The sequence below is a fragment of the Tinamus guttatus genome, unplaced genomic scaffold (assembly GCF_059628265.1).
Source record: "Tinamus guttatus ecotype Peru unplaced genomic scaffold, ASM5962826v1 Tinamus_guttatus_pri_ptg000033l, whole genome shotgun sequence".
Lineage (NCBI taxonomy): Eukaryota > Metazoa > Chordata > Aves > Tinamiformes > Tinamidae > Tinamus > Tinamus guttatus.
This window is the reverse complement of record NW_028288567.1, coordinates 2,533,858-2,549,813: the sequence shown is the minus strand read 5'-3', so window position 1 is coordinate 2,549,813 and position 15,956 is coordinate 2,533,858. Positions and strand designations below refer to the sequence as shown.

The 15,956-nt window shown below is 36.7% G+C and overlaps 1 pseudogene; it reads left to right on the top strand.

Moving 5' to 3' along the window:
• Positions 1-562: 562 nt before the first annotated feature.
• The window catches only part of LOC148596046 (spermatogenesis-associated protein 7-like), a 35,230-nt pseudogene continuing 19,836 nt past the window's right edge, over positions 563-15,956 (top strand).

The window sequence follows — 15,956 nt, the reverse complement described above, 5'->3', positions numbered from 1 at the left end:
TTCTTTGCTTACTGTACTGAGTTGTGTCTGGCTTTTCTAGATCTAACTTCTATGCTGTAAGCTTATATTATTTTGTAAAGTATCTTTAGAAAATCTCTTTATGCTGTGTGTCTTTTTATGCTCCCCTGGGCAAAAGCAGCATAGTAGCATGCTGAGCTGCTGCTTCTTTTGCCTGGAAGATTTATGTTTAACAAAGACAATCTTCCAGATTGCAAAATATGTGACATTTGCGCAATGTCATGGCTCATTTTTGTGGCCTGCAGAAAACTGCCCTGTAAATGCTGTTGTAACAGGGAATTTTCTCTATACCATCCGGTCAAAAAGGTCATATTAATTGGTAGGGATCAAAATGGACCAAAATAATTTGACAGGGAAAGTAAATTCAAAAGTGGCAGACTTGTAATACCTGCATCAGTTAGAGCAGAGCATTCTAGCCAGGAAAGGACTCTTCTGTAATCCTCCCAGAGCCGGGAGATAGATTAATCATGCTTCCTAATACTTCCTTACTATGTGACCAAGACATTTTCTTTCTCTACCAAGGGTAGCCATGATAGCCATTGTACCAACATACTCCATGAGGGGGCCTTTCAGAGGACACATGAGTCTCAAAAGTAGCCGTAAGTATTATTTAGAGATTATTACTTGATAGGTGCCTGCATGCTCCAGTGTTGGAATCACAAATTAAAATTTACATGTTTATTACAGATACATATTTTATCACATATTTTACTACAAAAATCTCATCTGCTTAATTCAGTCAACCAGCTTTCTCATTTCCCAAGCACATTGCTGAGTTGGTTTCCATTAACTAATAATGTGACAGGTGGATAAGAATTTCACATTTCCAGACTTCTAAGGCTCACAGTAGATGAGGTGTTGATTATAAAAACATGTACTTTTGTCCGTCACGTTGTGAAATTTCTACTTGTAGTAACGAGCAGTTGGCAAACTACTACTTGCAGTATAGCAACACTGCAGTTACAGTTGTCTTTTACAGAGTAAACTAGTTGGCATGTTCTTGATTAGCATAAGAAGCCAGACGTATTGGCTTTCAGTTAAAGTCTGGTGAGGAACAAAGTCCCCTCTCGTGTTTTTCAAAGCATATTCTTGTCTTTAAGCTACATGGAGAAGACATGTTTTATCGCTGTCATTGTGTATCAGTCAAACCTAAATACTGCTACTACTGGATTTATGATATGAGATTATATCTCTGGACATGATATATCCTCCAGACATAATTTGCAGAAACAATCTGTTGCAATTCAATCAGCGGAAAGTAGGTGAATTAGTCATCACACAACTACACATTCATAGGTTACTGGGAAGTCATTATAAAATAGGAAATAAAAAGGGTTGAGAGAGTTGTCACTCTTCATAGCACATTCATAGATCTGTGTTTCCTGGAGATCTTTCCTAATATGGAGAAGCAAGATGTAGAAGCAAAATGTAAATCATATCTTGAAGATATAATAGTACTCAATGTTATAGAAAGATTTTGCAGAAGGAGACAGCTTTCTCTTAGAATTCCTGTAAGTAAATCTGCACTCGTTCACAGAAAATGTTGAAACATTAGTAACGCAACCAGTTGAATGTTGCACATAAGTCAGCCCTGTATTGGACACTTGAAAATTCAGAAATTTGATTCCGTTCAAACTAAGTTTGAGAAATATGCTTATCTGAATAGCACACAAAAGGAGTGTTTCAATTTGCAATGACAATCTTTGACCCATGCAATACCAAGAAAGCCCAAAAGAGGTCTAGTAAACTAGCCTGAAACAGGGCTAGTAAAATTCCTGAGGCATTTCAGAGTTTCCATCATTTTAACACATTTTGCAAAGAAATAAAATGAAATGAAAATCTGTTAAAAAGTGAGAACTTGTTAGTGAGCTCAGATAACACCATCTCTCCAATCTTTTTTTGTGGTATTTACATGACCTCCTCATTTTAATGTTTTTATTCTCACAACATATCCTTTGAGATATAGATATGGTCTTATGTCCTCCTTTCAAATGAGAGATTGAGGCACAGAGAAAGGCTAAATTACTTGCCAAGGATCAACAGAAAGTCTCTGGCAAAGAAAAGAGCTTGATTTTTCTGTCTTACATAGGAATAACCACAATGTATTTTATTGCACAATTTAGTAATTCTCTGGACCCAAGATAGATTTAGATTTTATGAAAATCAAAAAAAAAAATTAATTAAACTACTACTGCCTTGTATATCTTCAGCATTTCAAATCCAAGGCTGTAATTCATTTTGAGAAGAATGTTCTTTTTATAAATGGATTTTCCATCCAGTTTTAATCCTCTGATATTGTTTGGATTATCACATTGTTCTGTCATGCTCTCTTTTTCACTGCATATATTGAAATCAGCCTGTCATTGCAGATCAGAGAAGGATTTGGGGTATTTCCCAAAATATTATTTTCTTTTCCTTAGAGACAAGACTGTCCAGTTGTTGTGATTTAGAATATTGCTATTATTTGAACTCATCAAAGCAACCACACTTTACACCAGCTAGGGATGTTGCTGGATATTTACTGAAGAGCTTGGTCCAGTGCCTTCTGCCAGCTGGAGTTTACAGAAGAATTGGCAAAACTCACACACAAACAAACGCGCACAAAAGGTTTTGAAGTTTTGGGAAATGAATAACCACCCCCGGTCTCAAGCACATGAAATCTTTTAAACAGAAGAGAACTATTTTAACTATTTGTTTTCTTTTGTATGATACTAACATTTGTGAGTAGTTCTGCTGATTGAAATTGGACTCGTCGTAAATTCTCATGATTATGCAGTTTATGAACTTTATATTTTCTGCATCAAATATCAGATCTCATTACTGTACCTCCGCTACTTGTGCTAAATTTCATGGTGGCAAGATGGAAATGGAGTTTGCTCAGCATTTTGCACTTCCTGTATTGTTTTATAACAAGCATACAGTCATCATTTCTATAGATATCTCTCTGCACACGTTTGTGTGATGGTGTAAGCACTCTGGCTGTGCTTACCTGTTCTATGAACAGGCAGAACTGATGGTCCTGGAGGTGAGTTAACAGCATCTCTGCAGCTGATCCTGCTGGGCTGTGATGTGATGTTGCAGCTGGGCAGCCTTTTTGAAAGCAGGGCTTCATGCTGATGCCCATCTAGGACACCTACAGCTACTTGCAGGAACATGTTGGTGCCTAATGGTAAACAAAGCAACACAGTATGGCATTAGGTCTTTTGTGCCACTCTTTCTCACTGTGCTTGTCCAAAAGATGACACAACAAATTGAATGCAATCGCACTCTCTGGCAGTGAAAAATATTTTGTAGCACTTTCCCTCTTGGTAGGCAAGAGATTCAGACAAGAAAAAAGCAGCCAAATCAAGCTTAGAAGGAATAATTTCCAGCTTCTCAGCCCAATGCTCCTCTTCTTTCATAATTCAATATCGAGTTTGGAACTAAGGCAGTAACTAAAATCGTATGTTGGGGGCATAAAGGATGAAGCATTCAGTCATTTACTTCCTGCTGTCACAAAGCCAAATCTAAACAGGTTAGACTGACTGCCTGCCTGTAAGGACAGTCCCACCTGTGTGGACAAAAGGCCAAAAGCAAGCTAGATTTCTAGTCTTCGTTACTCTGTTTATTTTTTAATATCATTTTCAAACTTTCCATCTACAAATCCTATCTGATGGTTTGAGAAGGAATCCCAAAGTGGCAGTTTTGTTCAGAAAGTTTGAAATAGAATGATGTATCTGAGCCTCACTAGAAGATTAAAAATTAAAAGAAATAAATGCTTATGTTTTTCTTGACTTTTTCGCTGGGTTAATGAGTTCTCTGAACTCATCTATTGACACTTCAGTCAGGTATAAATTTCCAACAAAATTCGAAATCTTGTAGGGCACACATTCAGAGGAGTGTCAAATACAGTTTATGCATAATACATTTCTGTTCTACATTCTGGCTTCTTTTCTGGGCCCAGTTCTGTCTTTGGTTATACTCAGTCTTTCTATTTTCTTTTATTATTATTATTATTATGAAGTTTTAGAAATAGGTCTGGTGTTACCAAGCTGTAATATATTAATGTACAGTATATACAGTTTTTACAGTTTTACTTAGTTTGTGTTACTTGCTTTTTGAAAGAAATGAAAGTACCGTGTTTTTATTTTACTGCAAGAAGGAATACTTAAGTATTTTTAGAGTTGTTATTGCTTGTGATATTTCTTGCCCATTGATGAAAGAAGTTCTTTTTCCTCACACAGCTTTTTCTCCAGGATCTTCCTGCAAGCTCTCAAATCAGTACCTCATTCAAGATCACATGTCTGCTCATTACAGGAAAATTATGTCTGCCAAAGGTATGTAAAATCTTTAATGATGACAACATCCATGCAGCTGGTAGATGAAATCACAGGCAATGGTATGTTTGTTGCGATTACTTTTGACTGGCTATCAAATTCCTTCTCCTTTCTTTCCCCACTCTCCTGCTCATTAACTCAACAGGTGCAGTAAAATTTAAAATTGAAGCATAATATAGTGTGCTCTAGAAGAGGAAATATGTAGAACACTCAGTTGGAACCGTAACCTTGTTTTTGGAAAAGCAGTCCTGGTTGTTGAGAGACATAAAGTCTACAGGGTCAAACTGTTCTACAGAATGACATGTTCCTGCCAGGAAGGGAAATACTAATTATTTCTTTGCCTTATTTTAATCATGGTTTCCTGATTGTTAGATGTGTATGATATCACACAAATAACAAAGGTAAAATTAGAGCTAGCCCAGGTATGTGTTTAATAGGGAGAACAGTGTGGGAGAATAGCAGCGAGGGTTCTGTTTTAGGAATCTAGGTGAATACAGGAACGCTACTAAATAACCCTGAGAAAAATTCCCTTAGAATGTGAAACTCTTTGTGAGAAGTTTGTGAGCTCTCAGGCTTCCTAAACAAACAATTCCTTGATAACGTGCAGTGAGCCTTATAATAGCATATACCTGTTGAGCAATAGATCAAATTGCTGTTGCTACCATCTTCTCCCAGGAGCCTCATCATTTTGGCACTTTCCAATGCCAAGAGCTCTATCCTAAACTACCTGGCTCAAATCCAGTGCATCATTTAATCATGGTATCAGAACCACCATTCAAAAGTTGCATGCTGCTTGCAAGTTCATTGCTATCCCACTCATTTGGGAACTTGTTCCTGGATTGCTGGTGTATACAGTTGAACTTCAGTGGCTTTTGCATGGCTAATGTCACAGAAAGAGCGAACACTTAAGAACGTAAAACTCAAATCCTCGTGCTTTGCTCTTAATATACAGACACATATATTATATAAATATAATTGATATAAATAAAATTGAAGTTTGTTTTATTATCAACTGATGAAACCAAACATCTTGGTTTAGCAATGTCAAGGGAGAGAATTCCAAAAGTAAGAAGAAGAAAAAAAAACTCAAAAGATTTTTAAATCTTTCTATCTTTTATGTTTTACATATCAAAAGGATATATGCAAAAGAAATTACTGGCATAAAAGCAGTAAAGTCCTTCGTTTCTGAATAGGTTTCAATTTTATGTTTTTCAAATGTCAGTCCTGCTTGTCTGTAGCTGAATTGAGTCATGCTGGCAAGATTTTCTCACAGTGGTTGCTAATGAAAATTTCCAATAGATAAAATTCTTAATTCTGAATGTCTGAAGTAATAGTTCTCAAAAATGAGATTTGGAGTATATTTGAGTAGGAACCTATAATATTGGAACACATAATCTACTTATTATAAAGCTTAATCATTCCATACAGGTTTTCCTTGTGGGATTAGACTTTCAGAGAAATGTTAAAAACTGTAACACTGCAAGGATATCCTCTTGTAAAGTGGAAGTTTGACACAGATGTTCTACGTAATCATATAAAATATCACACAGCTATTTTCATGATACCACTTCTCAAGAGCCCACTTGCCAGGGATAAAACATCCAGGTTCTCTTCTGTATATCTTGATGCTCAGAAGAGTGGAGCTGCCACATGCTCCAAACATCCTTGGAGGAGATAATAGAATTTTGTGCTTCTGAAAAAATTGATCAGGGTTGTCTAAAGGCCTCTTTTTAGTAGCCCTCTAAACATTCTCAAATCTTTTAAAAATAAAGTCTGTTCAGCCTTATTCCTGTCCTAATCCTTTGCTAGAAGGCAAATACCCCTGTAAGTCTGAAACATCATTCGGAGCACTTGCACAAGCTCAGATTTGCTGTGGCATTTAGCAACAGTCACCAAAGTGCCTTGTATGAAAATGTAGTCACTGTCCTTCAAATATAACTGGAACATTGAACTTCCCCTAAGTAATTATTTTTTCCTCAGCAGTTAAAAATAGTGTTTTCCCACATTATATTTCCCGCGGTTATATTCAGGTGTATTGAATCATGCGTATAGCTCTCTCAAGGTCTGTAACATCTTTGCTGAAGAGTGTGCAGCATTAATGACGGGGCTTGGTTCCCTGAAGCCTTAAACTTAAAGGAACTGAAGTTCCTTTAAATATTTACAATGAAAAATTAATTACCAAATAGCAAAAAATGCAGTGAAAATAACTGCCCATGTAATACATAATCGAAAAACAGCAGTAGATGCTGATACAAAATACAAACAACAAAATACATACAATTTCCCTTAACTTGTAAATTAAAAAGGAAGTTGGTAAGGCTAGCTTTATTAGCTCTTATTCCTACATTTACATAAAAATGGGCTACAGTCACAAAATTAATGTCCAGATTTGAGAATGAAACAGCAACAGCACAGCAGTGTAAGATAGTGGTGTAAGATAGTGTAACTCAGCTGACTTCACCACACTTCACTGCAATTAACTTTACTACAATTAAACTAACGTAGCTTATAAGGGCTGACTGTTTGCCAAGATAATGGTGGGGAACAGGGAGAAAATAGTATAGATCGCTAGGGAAAATACAGGATTTGGTTGTTTGTAAGTGTGCATTATGAATAACACTCACACTACGTATAATGGTGCCACATTCCCACAATGAATTGCGGAGATGGCCAGTTTTCATCCCTATCAATTTTAGTAAAAGTATTTGTGATATGTTTCATTGGATTGAGCCTTTTTGTTGTTGTTGTTCCTGTTAATACAGCTGCTGTTGATTCATCTGCACCAAAGAGTTTGCACACCAGTGTTAAATGTGAGTATAGTTTTATTTTGTTTTCAGAACATGTCTGGCTTCATTTGTTTGGTTTGGAAATATTTGTCTTCTTCTTTGATGAAGGTGTTTTGAAGCAGCATATGTGTCAAAAACATGCATCATTACAAGTGTAGATAATAGATAAAAGATAATAGTATATATCTGTAACTAACAACTGATTCATGTTTGCACAAATACATGCTAACTACCAGACCTTGGAGTATTTTAATATTTTTAACCTTGTATCTTTGATATATATAATCTTAGGCAGCATGGTTGTTTGAGAAATAAATTTCTTGTTTCGTTTTCTAGTCTAAACTCAGAACTGTTGTCTATGTGTGTACTCCAGAACTCACTGGACCTTTGAATTCCTTGATAATCTGCATTGTGTTTTTCATTTCCTTCAGTGCTTCCTATATTCCTGGGCACCAGGCATACCACAACTGAAACAGTTCGTGATAAATTAATGATAATAAACCCATTGCACTGCCCCGTGACGCCACCTCTTGGCTAACGCCCGCAATATCCAGGGTTTCATCACATTCCTTCCTGTTTCTCCTTTCTTGAAAGGAAGAAAGGCTGACGGAAAGCAAGAAATTTGTCGCTTTTCCTTGGAAAGCATATTTGTTGTTGAATGAACCAAGATTTCTTCATTCTCCAGATTTAGAGATATTCTACTTTTCTGTTTTATAGTTACTTAGGTGGAAGCAAACACACTTCCTACAAAGAAGACATATTTTAAAACAAATTTTACAGTCTGGAAAAAAAGAAAGCTTTCATTTTTCCAGAGTGGATGCATAGAGGCATATTTTTTATTAGACTTTGCTGTAAAATAACACTCTAAGTGTGTTATAATATGGTTGAAAGCCTGGAGAGACAGGTATTTGTGCAAGATAGATACACCCAAGAGGAGAAACAATTCTTGTCTGTAAAGTTCAACATATTGAAACATTAGAGATCTTCACTACAGAAAATTGAGAGAAAAGTTCAGGAACATAACATGTTGAAGTCCAAATCCTGTTTTGTTTTTGTTGTGTTTTTTTTTAACTCATTTTGAATAGTATGTTGTATTTCTTCCGTGCTTTCTTTCTTTCTTCTGTGCTTTCTTTCATATTATCATTTTAAACTTGGTACTTTTGATTAATCACTTTATGAAAACAGTGCTACAGTAAAAGAATGAAATACCCTAGAAACTTTTCTTAGAATTTTAATGTTTGCCAGAGATGATACTGACACAGAAGTGTGTGAAAAGTAGAATCTTATTTATCCGAGAAGATCAAGAGGACATAGGATTTGTTCAACTACCTGTGATAGCTATAACAACAAGTTTACCTAGAAGATGATATTTCAGAAAGAAAAATCATCTGTGCTTCTTGTAATGGTTTCTTATGAGAGCATTATACTACTTTTATAATGCTAAGCATTAACTGTATTTTTGTGTTTGGCTTTTGTTACATTTAGAAGCCAGCATAAGCACAAGGCTCTTTTGGTACAAACACAAGCCATAATGTAAGATTCTCAGTGGGAGGAAGTGAGGACTGAAAATGGGATCCATTATCATTTTTGTCTTTTAACTATTACTATGTCACTAGGGAAATGCCAGTCACTTTTATAATTTAATACTTATCATTACTGAAAGATACTGTGTATCAGCCAAGCCCTTTTTTCTGACAGATTAGGTTAGCTTCTATTTAGCATTTGCATATTCGAAGACACGAAATAAATAAAGGACGTTTTACCAGTCTAGTAGAATAATATGAGGAGAAAACTAATTTTCTGCTTAGTAGAACATTATGGTGTTTTATTCTCTTTATGTAACTCTCTCCATGACCATCTCCCACTACTGGCATTACTAGTTACTAAATACGGTATGCTTTCAAAACCTTGATTCTTATCAGAATGCACAAGAACTTGGACAAAGGCTTATTCTGATACAATTTCTTACCAGTTCTCAATGCAGACACTCCTGTAAGTATATTCTTGCTTTCTGAATGTATGATCTATGTTAGATACTACCTGTTTCACCAGTGGACTGCCAGAAGAAAATTCAAGTCATTCAATAATGATGCGTGCATATGCAAACCTATTAAAGATAAAAAATTCAAACAGCTGCTCAGAGTAATTTTGGAAAGAAAAAAAAAACAGAAATAATGTAGTATGCAGTGCTTTGTTTCATTTTTAGAAGTGCACTGCAGATAAAGTACTAAGTGATTAAACAGTGTGAAAATGTACAAGATGTCTGCATTGTTGCACTTTAGATTAAGAATTTTGTAGGCAAGATGGAAAACCTGCAATGTATAAGACTTTCTCCTGAATATCCTCAAGTATATCTTTCTGCTGGAATTGCATGATCTTGTAAGAAAAGTTAAACAACTTACACCAGGCCTCCTGAGCAGTCCTCTCTGCAGCATATAACTGGCTTTGTTGCAACAGTGAGACTCCATCTGTGGTGCTCTCATGACAACAGTAGCTCCCCATTTTTCTGTTCTTATCAAGAGATGGAAGCATGTTATCTGTCCCTTACCTTAAGACTGGAAATATTAGCTGGAGATACATCAGAGATGAGGAATATGGGAAATACAGATCATCATCATCATAAGCACTTTTGTGAAGATAAAGTTAAGCAGAGCTGTTCAAAAGTCATGAAAGTGGCATGAGTCAAAAACTACTGTGAAACAGTGATTCAGTGACCAACCCAATATTGAAAATGTCTGATGAGGAGGACATCTACTCTTCTTACTCCCAGAAAAGAGAGATTTGCTAGAAACAGCATCCGATGTATGGAAACAACATAAACAGTGCCACTGAACCCATCACTGATCAGGTTTCATGAAAGTGTCTGAGTGATGAAAAATAAGATTTTTTTTTACAAAGAAAGAACAAAAATCATGAAAAAAAATTAATTCCATTATGATACATTTGCATTATTCCAATGAAAGGGAAAACCTACAATCATTTTGTTTAAAATCAAATATTTTATTTCAAAATAAAATTGCATTCAAGAGTTAAACTGTTACTCCTGGCAATTTCTATAGATTCTTCAGTTATTAGAGGGTAAGAATTACAGCTGAATTACATTCTTGGAGCTTGAAAGAGAGAGAGTTCCCCTGGCTTATAAACTCCAGCTGTCTCTTCCAACCGATATTTCTATGATACCTCTGTGTTGCAGAACCTCAAATCCACAGATGACAAGTTTGAGTCAGGTCTCCTGAGGCTGGTCAGCTCAGTAAGAAAAGCAGAAACTTTAGGCAACCTGAACAGGAAGCAGTCAGGAAAGAAGCAAAAACTTAACATTTTGTGAAAGATTGATCAGACCATTCCTAAACTAGGGAGTCCATAAAGGTCAGCCCACTGTTCCTACAGGACTACGAGGCACACAGATCATTAGTTGATGAGTGCTGCAGTTCTGAGGATCCTTTACTGAAGCTTAGCTCCCAGGTTCCATCACAGACTCAGTCCACCTTTCCTGGGGCAAGTGTGGCTGCCCGCGACATCTTGCCCTAATTTTCTTCCTTCTTTTTCATTCCAGGACAGGAACAAGAGCACCTCCACCAAGGCCTGCTCTGATGTATGTTTTCTGTCCATTTTGCAGTATCTGCTTTGCTTCCATCAGCTTTACTGGATGGCAGATCAGCAAAATAGTATCATCATCACTATCAGTGGTGGGAAGTGTTGGTATGAAGTGGTCAGGTGCTTCAGGCTCACTCTGCTCAAGAATCTCCTGATGGAAAACCTAGAGTTTTCCATCCAGTTCCAAATAATGACTATGGAGGCACACTCTGGGGTCATCAAAACATTTCCTCTCCTCTCTGTTGAGCTTTAGCATGAAAACAAGCTACTCACATGACTGTGTTCTGCACTGTTGCCCTTCTAGGACTACAGTGTATACAGTTCACCTCCAATACATTACGAACATTATATGTAAGCAAATGAAGGTAGTTATTGAACAGTGTTTCTCCTTTACACACTTAATGGGTGTGATTATATAATCATACTATATGCTATGACTCATTTTTGTAAATATAAAACCCAAACATACATATGTGTGTGTGCAGATACACACACATGCTTTAAGGATTGGAAAAAGAAATGCCAGATTTCTTAAAGATGTCTTATTTTTCTGTCTCCCAAGTACTAAAGAGTACTTTAGTTTTTAAATATGGCACACCATGTTCTTCTTATAAACTATGTTTTTCCATTTCTAATTTTCTGCATGAGACAGACATTAGTCAAAATAATAATTTCCATTTGGGTTTTTAAACAGTTTAAAACTTAGTTTCTCTGTGATTTTGGAGACAATAACACATGTGAAAAAGAACAAGTTGTTTCTCCAAACAGCTCAAAAGAATATGAAATTGCAGCATTTTATCTCAAGAAAGTTACAGTTTGTGTGAATAATCTATACAGTCAATTATATAAACATAATTTTATCTTTACAGGAGGCACAAAATTCAGTTGTCACTAATCCTAGGCAATTGAACGGATCATTTTGTAATCAGTGAAAATTAATGTGTTTATATATACAAACATCAATTTTCTATTATTGCAATCTTATGAAGCATTAGTGAGATGGTTTTTAATAATAAATTTTGCAGACTTACAGTCTGCATCAGAAATGTGCATCAGTATCAAAAGGGAGTTGCGATTAAGAGAATGAGATTTAGTCAAATGTATGACTGTACTGGATCATTCAGCTATCAATGATTAACCAACTTGTCTGGTTCATAAATTATTCTTCTCCCACTTCAAATTCTATGCTAGTGCTAGAGGCTCCGTTTGGGATATGAGTTTATTTATGGTAGCCACTGCATAGGCTACGGACTATCTTTTGGTGATTTCTGCCTTAAATTATGCACCAGATAGAACAGAAGTAAATGTGTGTTATTATACTCTTTTACAGAGAGGAAATCAAGGCACAAGAGATTAATTAACATACCTGTCACCACACTGGGTCTTCTTATAGAGCTGGCAATTAAACAATTCCCTCTTCAGCCATCTGTGACCCCACGGCGGGAAAGAGAGGGTTAGATCCTGGCCTAGAGGGACACTCAAAGTTCACGAGGGGTTAAATGGGATGGATTTAGTTAAGGACTTACTTACAGTCCAACCTGTGCAGGGAGCCCTGGGATCTGTGCAGAGGGGTCACCGACTGGAGGCTGCTGGATCCAGGTGGGACACCCAGGCAGGACTCAACTTGCTGTGTCCTAAGGGCTCCTGAAATCTGCTATAACTATATCCTTATCTCAGCTGTGCTATCCTTGGGTAGCTACTGGCTGCAACACAGCTAGACATTGCTGACAAAACAGAATTTGTATATTCAGCCTTGACAGGTTTTGATCAGCATGTAGAGAGTCCACTCTTGGGCAGCTCTCGCCTACTCTGCCAGGCACCAGATTCCTTGCCACATCTTCCTCACTACACCATCCATTTCAGCATCAGGGATGTTGAAAGAAGTATTTGTAACTGGGGAGGAAAAAGGTATTAGGAACTGCTAGAGTATGCAGAGAAAACCAGCCCTGTCATAACCATCGGGCACTGATGCTATTTTAACTCTGCGTTCTTACTCTGCTGCTGGAGGGGAAAGTAGCATGCATAGTCAGTATGGGAATGGGAATTAAGGAATCATGATATTTCTCTGGTATTCCAGCTTTTAAAATTCCACCCTTCCTTGCACACCATAGCTGCAATGTTGGTATAAAGTGACTGCCAGCCCATAAAGTCCATTACAAACCGTATTTACCTCTCCAGTGGCTGTAATGTTTCTGTCAGGGATCTGCAGATAGAAATAAGACTTCTACTTCCAGTCATACCAGCTAGGAGGAATATTTTTTAATGATAGTATATACAGACTTAGTTCAATTAACAAGTAACTTAGTTATATGAAATTTTGTTTGCCAAAATAATAAAAATTCTAGAATAAATTATCATGGCTCCATGGCATACAAAGGAATTGGCAAGTGGGCACCCCTTCACCCACTCCCTCTTGGCCTCATGTAATTGATGAAAAGCTGTATCTTGGTGAAAAGAGATTTTACAAAGTTTTGGTTACTTAGGAGACGAGAATCATGAAAAATTAAAAGGAGTGATGCTAGATTTATTACTCTGTTGGACCAGCTTTTTACAGGTGTTTATTACCATTGTAAATGTGTGCTCTTATGTGAGAAAGGGAGAACAGGCTTCCCCTATCAGAAATATGCTGAGGTATGCTTCAGATGAGAAAGGCTGAAAAAATGGGAGCTTCTCTGTCAGAATTTACTTTTTTATGCTTACATGGGAATCTCTAAATACTTACAGGTTAAGAGGGGATAGTAGTAACAGAGTAGTAAGCCTCCTGTTTTGAATATGTCAAATTTATATTGATTGAAAGGTTAAGAAGCCTGTACTACCTTCTTTGCATAAGTAAAACAAATGCCAAATCAAGTCCCCATGGGCTAGAATGAGAGAAGAGAGTGTTCTTTTATTTAGGTACAGTCTATGGAGGAGTCGTGTCGAGTGCTGTCAGCTCCCTTGATTGTCCATGAGTTTGTTAGTAACGCAGAGCGAGTTGCAGCAGACATGGGTTATGGCCAAAAATTGCAAGGAGTTCAGAATTCACAAAATTAATGGTTTGTTCATGAAAGCTGCTTCCTTCTCGCCTTCCCCCCAGGGAAATCCCTGCTGATGAGCACTTATATTAGTAAAATGAGCAGAATTTGTCATGGGATTAGAAAACAACGGGGTGAACAGCAACATTCAGTGTCACTTTGGAGCATTTACTGAATATATCTGGCTTTTCTTGAGGCTTTTCTTCCCCTATAAAATCTTTGTTTCTACTCACTTTATACTATTGCAGCATTTAAATGTTGATGAAAACGAGTAATGCTGAACCAGAGTGTTGGGCTTAAAAAACACCTACATGCTATGGATTGATATAGGCAAAGAGCATCTGAAATCAAATCTGAGCATTACAGAAGCCCAATTAGCTTCTGCTTTCTGACGAAGGAAATGGTCTTGCTTGCTCTGAAATGTGAAATTATGCAGTCTTAACATCAGACCAATGCAGGACTGCAGCATTTGGTCCGTAGTTGTGAATACGAGTAGCTGTCCTTGTATGTCTTTGTATTGCCCTGCCCCAAAATCAGAGATGATATCAGTTAAGAATAACAGTAAGAAATGAGAAAAATGAAATTTCAGGTGAGCTGGTAGGTAATCCATAATAACTTACTACGTTGCAGAGTTTCAGAGATACAGTAAGAACATATGGTTGCAGTTAATCTAGCCTTATTTTTACCACAAGTCTTCTGTGCATTCATTCTTGCTTTACAGAGTTTTGGGGGTTTATTTTCATCTTACCTCTCATTAAACTGTTCCAAAGGTTAATTTACCTCACTCTGAGCATGCACACCTTACTTTTAGTATGAATTTGTCCAGCCTCATTAAATCTTTGCTTGACAGACTGTATAGTTAAATTTCTATTCTGTCTGTAGCTACCTACAAGGAATCGAGTTACTTCTTAACCATCCTTTTGGGGAACTGAAAATATTAAGCTCCTTAAATCTTTCCACATGAAGCATGTTTTCCAGACTTTGTCATGTTTATGGATCTCCTCTGCCTCTTTCACAATTTATATATGCTTCTTAAGTAGTAGAGTTACAGAGGACATGCAATTCTGACAGTAGTCCACCTGTCAAATGAAACAGCAGTAAAGGCTCACTCTACTTAAACTTGAGATTTCCACCATCTATATTCACTGACATTATACAAGTTTTGGGGAGATCAGCTGTTCATCTACTGGAACGTACAGGTATTTTTCAGTTATATGACACTGGCTGTCCAGGTTAGTCTCACATAGTCTGGATTTTCTGAGATGTTTGGTTATCTATGCCGAAACACATATGCTTCCCTGTTACTGAGTGATGCAAATCGCTTAGTTACAGTAAACATTCCTTTGTTATTCACAGATTCCCCAGATGTAATTGTTCAAGCTTTGTAAGAAATGAACTTATGTTTTCTTTTCAATAACTGAAGGGAATAATTTAATAAAGTAATATGAAGAATCATCTTTGCATTAGAAACACCTGCTTTGCAATGAGTCCTCGTTTCTAATTACATTGCCATATCTCCCAATTAGACATTTTTAAACATGGCATTTTCATGTCATAGTCCAAATGCAGAACAAAGCCAAAGGACTTACAGAAGTCTTAAAAGACAACACTTTGTCTTACTCAACCACAACTAAATTCTCTTTTTTTTTTTTAAAACAAGTTATCATGAGGATTATTCATAACTCTTTTAGAATGGCATTAACTTAACTGAGTCTTAGACAATTCATTCAATTATTATGCTCCGGACAGATCATTCAATTATTATGCCCAGGACAGATGTGACAGACCTAGAAAGCATTTGCTATTTTTGCTATTATTTTTCCCCTGCAGTCCTTTGAATCTTCCTTTTTTTTTTTTTTCAAAACTCATTAGAAGCTACACAGCAGCCAACTCTTTTATAAAACACTTGCTAGGAAGTTAACCAGAATGCCTATTGCAAGCCAAAAATGAAGACACAAGCCAAGGAGTGGATACTGCTTCTGACCATAATCACTGAGTTTTGTAACATCTGGCAAACAACTTAAGGGAAGCTTCTCGTGGCATTATTATTCCAGGTTCATACTTGGGCTATAACGTTCTGACTTTGACCTGAATATAACCTTCTTTTAGAAGGCGGTGGTGGATTCACTCTAAGGTGTTTGTCTGCTCTCCTTATGGTTTTAAATTAAGATAAATAGAACAGAAAAGAGCTAGATTATTTAAAAAAAAAAAGTAGCTTTGTTTTGCTC